Source organism: Mus caroli, chromosome 9 (assembly GCF_900094665.2).
Source record: "Mus caroli chromosome 9, CAROLI_EIJ_v1.1, whole genome shotgun sequence".
Lineage (NCBI taxonomy): Eukaryota > Metazoa > Chordata > Mammalia > Rodentia > Muridae > Mus > Mus caroli.
This window is the reverse complement of record NC_034578.1, coordinates 19,998,716-20,005,281: the sequence shown is the minus strand read 5'-3', so window position 1 is coordinate 20,005,281 and position 6,566 is coordinate 19,998,716.

Below are 6,566 nucleotides of genomic sequence, written 5' to 3'. Positions count from 1 at the left end.
CACACCTTTAATCCCAGCACTCAGGAGGCAGAGGTAGGCGGATTTCTGAGTTCGAGGCCAGCCTGGTCTACAAAGTGAGTTCCAGGACATCTAGGGCTACACAGAGAAACCCTGTCTCAAAAAACCAAAAAAACAAAACAAAAAAAAACCCAAAAACAAAAAAAAACTTAATCACTTTTTTCCTTTTTGTGGTGGTGCTTGAAATATTCAGAAGGACTATGTTCTATTAGGATTTATATAGACTGTATTGCCAGTCTTCCTCTGAACATTGATTTTGTGTTGGCTAGGACGTTTTACCTGGGTTTGTATATTTCCCTATCATTTGTGACTCTCTTCCTACACTTTTGAGATCTGCCCCACCCTGGTGCCTTGACTATTTCTGGAGCCACTTCAGATATGGAGGTTCCCATACACTTATGGGTTGGAGGTAAAAATTTGCTTCCCAACCCTGAGCTGCAGTTTTCTATGAAGTCACTGCAAGGCATACAGATTCCCAAGTACCAATACGTCTTACACCAGTTCAAGACTAAGAGAAATGCTTTGATTAATGAACGGGCTTGTTATTGTAACAAGTCATTTAAACTTGTTAACTGTATTGTAAATGTCACTGATCTCATCATAAAAATCAATCAATATAAAAATTGTTTAGAAATATTTGTCAGTGCAAGTTATTTTTACGTTTGAAGAAGAGAAAAATTATTTAATATATGATAATCAAAACTTAATGCATATCCTTTAATGGGTAGGAAGCTCAGTTAATAAAGTACTTACTGAGAAAACATGAAAAAAAGGAATTAGGCCATCTAAGAACAGACCCTTAAACAGTGCAATTTTGTAAAATTATTTAATTTCTCTTACCACATTTACAAAAGTGAATATACCATTGTAGGCCAGGTAAATTCATAGCTGGAGTGAGAATTAAATGAGCCAACATCTGTGTACACAATGGAAAGGTGGGATTGTGCAAGGCAGTGTAAGATCTTTGATCGAAAGAGATTTCTATACAACAGTTATTGACAAGCACAGGGAACAGGCTGAAAAGGTTCAGGAGTGAGTGGAAGTCAAATGTAAATGAATGCTATGCAGCTATTTCTGAATTTAGCCTCACTATTTTCATTGGGAACTTAAAAATGAGGATGATAATATAAACCATGGAGCAGGTCATGAAAAGGATTGTATAAAATGTAGAATGAGTGGACTTTTAAACAAAATAAAGATCCTTGAGACAGAGTAGGGTTTCCCCCAATGTAAGTGCAGTGGGCTTCTTTCTACAGCTGACATTTGTTTGTATACATCAGCTAAAACTTCAAGTGCAAAACCTTAATTTCATTTTGCAAAAATGTGTTTCAAGGAGCAACACATGCTGAAGATTAATTTGAGCTGCTTGGAACAGTTTATGGTATTAGAAATTTATAAAACACAGACAACATTCATGTATCTGTTGTAGCTAAAGACCATATGCTGTCTGGAGAAGAAACTCATGACTCTTTCCTGACTGCTGAAATGGTCCTGAATAATTAAGCATTTGTCAACATTCTCTGTGTTCATATTGCTTCAAGATGTGTGTTACAAGTAAAATATTTTACTAAAGTAAACCCAATACTATATAGTTTACCAATTTAGTCTCTATATAAAATTGTGTAGGAATTAAAGGGAGCTTTATGCTCTCATAAAACCACATTGAGACCCTAGAGTCCTTTTTAGGCTGATGTTGTCTGTATCTAGTGTCCTTCCAATGGCAAAACAGTGCCTGCAGGAAGTTGTATTTGTTAGGCCTTCATGGTCTTATGCTCTGGAAGACATACATAGAAAGATGCATTTTGTCTAATTCCTAAACATAGCTGCTTAACATTTTACACAAATAAGACAGATGACAAATGAGATTTCTAATCAGCCCCCAGAGTTTTTAAGAGAAACAAGAAAGAAAGAAAAAAAGAGAAGAAAAAGAAACTATATCTTGAATGCAGATTGCTCATTTCCCTTTAAAGAAGTTTTTCCCAGAAACAGCAAACAATTTATCATTTAAGATAAGAACTCCTTAGGTTGAGTTTTCTCCTAACACATAAGATATGGCCATGTTGCCTAACACTGCCTAGACATATATGGCCCAGAAGATGACCACAAGACATCTCCCACTACATTACTACAAAGATTCCAGCAGGATGGTGGAGTGTGGTCCTGTGGGCACTGTGTCTCCTGGAACTCCAGGAGCTGATGGGAAAGTGTTTATTGGTGACTCACATAGAGCTGGGCAAACAGTGAGGGGTCCTAGCAGACCAGGCTCAGTGGCTCCTCCCCACCTCTTTTGATGTTTGTGATACTAGGCAATGTCCTTAAGTATCTTTGAATGGGCATTACAAACACATACCTTTCAATCCTTCACTTTTTACTTCTGCCAACTAAAGAGAATGGTAAATGAAAAAAAAATCTCCTTTACAAAAGGAACAACAAAATATTTCTTTCTGAAATATCATAATTTAGGGGCAACTGGGAAAAGATGTGAAAATATCTAACATGAGATAAAACTGCCATATTATTATAAATTTGCACACAGAGAAAGCCCATTTAGATCTCCCAAGTTTAAATGAGATAAAGAATCAGCCATAAAAGCCTGAGGCACTGTAGGCATAGAAATGAACTTGAGAACATGTCAGACACTTCTGAGCATAAAGACACATACTCTGTGGTGTCCACAAATTCCAGAATTGCAGCCAATGTTTTACTAAGGGTTTTACACAAAGTAATTTATTTTACCCTAAATGGTGTTGCAGGGCAGTTTATTTTCAGGGGAAAGCTGTAACCAAAGGCATTCAATGATCCATAGGTGGTAAGCAGGGAATCAAATCCAGTTTTGTCTAGTCATCAGTTCATAACTAAGCACTGCTCTAGGAAGAAGTAGAATTTGCAGACATGTTGTTTTCTCTGTATTCATTGCCTTCTCTCTTCTTACTTTATGTTACCAATGGACTAGAAGCTTGGTAAATCCAGCAGGTACCTCTGTCTGATTTTTAACACACAGTCGCTGCTCAATGAGTAAGTGTACTGTTGTCTTTGAAGACTTAATTCAAAATGTTTTGAAAATGAGGGTTGCATCATGAAGAAGGCTAAGGCAACACTTCAACCAATAGTATTCATGTGTATTTTTCTCATTATACATGCATAAGAGTGATGACTAAAAATCTATGAAAATCAGTTCTTTCAACAGGAAAATATATATCACTTTCTGGTTTTGTTGTTTCTTATTTCTTAATAGTGGAATGGTATCTCTTCTCATTGGTTTCTTCTTAGCAGCCATGAAATCTATATAAACCCATGAAAATTCATTGTATTTAAATCAATTACTCTTTCTCTTTTGCTCATTCCCTGTAAGTACCTTCTCATTTCATTTAGGGTGTAGTGTCCTATTACTTGAGATTACCATATGACCTGTTATGTCTGGTGCCAGCTACTGTCTCAACTGCAGCTGGCTTCTTCCTAGTTCTCCTGGCTGATTGGTTTAATATTTCAGCATGTCAGGTAAACTTTTTTCAGTTCTTTTCCCTCCCTATTCCCTTAACCTATAATTAATTGCATTTCTCATAATTGTTCTCAGGACTTATGCTGTTCTTGTCTCTATTCAGCTGTCAGTTTTTCAGAGTTCTTTTCTACCACACACCAACCCATATACTTCATCTCTCATATTCCTCTGTTCTATTTCTTGTAGGACTCATTATCCTTATTACATTGGCTTGTGTATCATCTGCCTCTGCTGCCTCTTCCCATTAAAGTGGGAATACACAGAGTAGACCCATGATCTGTTTCCTCATTGCTATCTGTAACATTAAGAATAATGTCCAATGTCATAAGTCATTGTTGGATGAATTTGTGAGCAGATAGGCAGATGGATGAATAGGGCTCTCTAAGGAAAATGTAGATTTGTGGGATTGGGTGATACAAAGTTGTAGGATTGAAGAGAAATATCACTTTGAAGGCGGAGTATAAATGTACAAAATATACTTTTTTTTTTAAACCAGCGAAAGTTCCTAGGGTCAGTATTCAGAATTTCAACCCCATGGGGTTCACTGGAGACTCATAACAAAAAAGGTCTTTGGAGTACCAGGAATAGTCCAACAGCTACAGAATTATATAGGCTTGGTACAGGAAGGTGGGGGTCTTTCTGCATCAGAAAACTGGGAGGTGTCATTATGATAACATGCCATCTCTCCATCTCACAGGCTTCATTCCAAACCGCTTCTCTTCTTTGGTTCTACGTTCTTCTCACTTATGGACACAAATAGGAGTTCCTGATTTTCATGACAGTTGTCACCTGACAGAGAGCTTTGGCTAATATCTCTCAGGTTCAAATCGCCTTTCTGTTATCAGACCTTATTTTTCCTTTCATCCATGATTGACATAGGTTTAACCACTAGGAGGAACTGGAGGGAGTCTACAGGTGGAAAAGGAAGAAAGAATTTCAGGTTGACATGCCTGTCCCTTTTGTTTCCACTTCAGCCCAGCAATGCTGCTTGCCTTGATGGTGATGGCAGGTCTTTAGACTGGTTAAAAGCAGCCCAATGGTGTCCTCTTATGGACAACTGTGACTGTAGAGTTGTTCTGTGTCTGAGGGCCTGCTCTATGAGCTGTCTTCTGAGTGCCCGAAGCAGAAGTTATGCACTAGGACCATCTGGCAGTTGGTTCTGCTTTCTAAACAGGAAGATGGGTGGGAGAAGGGACGCTTACCTCTATGGTTCATGTTCAGCAGGTCTGCTGAAGGTGTGTTGTGAGATATCGGGAGAATGAAAGTACAGAGAGGATGGCAGGCTGTTTAGGGCAATTTGCAGTACATGAGAGGAATTTTTCCCCCCTCTATCTATAGTCGATTTAAGTTCTTTTTCTCAAGCTGTAGTAAAAGCTGTTAATATGACAGAAATGGCTCATCTTTATATCCTATACTGAAGGCTCTAGCAATCTAGATGCTTTTTTGCTTAAAAGCAGAAACATAACTATTCATTTATTGTTTTAACTCACTAGCAATTTATATTTATTTTAGAATAACTATGACATGCAGATAAGCCCAAATACTATAATCCAGACTTTAAAATTAATATTCTGCTTCAGCCTCTAGACATTTCTTTATGTTTATCTACGTACATATATATGTATGTGACTATTTGGTTAACCAAAATATATGGAGCATCTTTTCATTAAAAATAGTATAAATATTCTTTCCAAGTGAGTCTAAAATTATGACGTTCTAAAGTGCCACTACATTTAACTGTTTATTAGACCATAAGATGATACAGGTACATTCCCTTGGTCCAGTCAGCCCTTGATAGAAGATTTAGTGTTGGTGCTTGTGGTGAATTTCCTGGCTGCTTCATGCAGGTGGGTTTTCTGTTGTTGCATAAAACATGATGGGAACTCCAGTTATTGACAGACATTTTTTTTTTTAGTTGTCTACTAGGTGTCATCTCTTCCCCATTACAGGCAGCACTGGAACTCACCCTGATTCTAAACTTAAAAGGCAGAATCCATTGATATTAAAACCAGGCTGACTCTGATTCCTGCAGAGGTAAATAAACCAATTGCTTTCATTACTTTCCAAGCTTAGAAGGTTAATCTTGCCTAAGGATTGAGGATCAAATGTCCCAGTGACATCCAGAAGTTATGACACCAGAAGACTTCCACATGCCTTCCTGCCTGTTCTCTGTTTCTCTTGTAAGGGTTATCTACCATTAGACTTCATTCATTCAACTCACATTTTTTTCTGGGAGAATCCATCACTGTCCATTGTTTTGATGTGTGAAAATATACCCAATAAAATACTGAGTAGGGGACTTGTACATCAGTATCCAGTACATTCATGATGATAAGTAACCACTGCCCATTAAAGAGGATGTTTCTATTCACAGGCCCTCAGCACTGAGAGGCACATTCTCCTTTTGTATTTATGACTTAACTTCCCCAAGTCAATTCTTAACAGCAGTGATTCTCACTCTTCTGATTAATGCAACCCTTAAATACAGTTTCTTGTGTTGTGGTGACCCCCAAGCATAATTTTTTTGCTACTTCATAAGAATACTTTTGTTTCTATTCTGTGTTTTCTGATGCTCTCAGTTGACTCCTATGAAAGGGTCATTTGACACCCAAGGGGTCACGACCCACAGGGCAAGGTCTTAGAGCATCGACCTTTCTGTGACTCTTTCACTTAGCATCATGTTGCAGAAGATGTTAAGATTTCTTTCCTTTTAAAAAGCTGACAAGTAGTCCATTGTGTGACTACATCATATTTTATTCATTGATGTGTGGATAAACAATGTAAGCTGCTTACATGTTTAAACTATAATGAATGATGCATTATAAACATGAGTACATGAGTATCTTCTAAAGAACTACTTTCTTTTTATTTGGGTAGTGTCTTACTCAGGGTTTCTATTCCTGCACAAACATCATGATCAAGAAGCAACTTGGGGAAGAAAGGGTTGATTCGGCTTACACTTCCATACTGCTGTTCATCACCAAAGGAAGTCAGGACTGGAACTCAAGCAGGTCAGGAAGCAGGAGCTGATGCAGAGGCCATGGAGGGA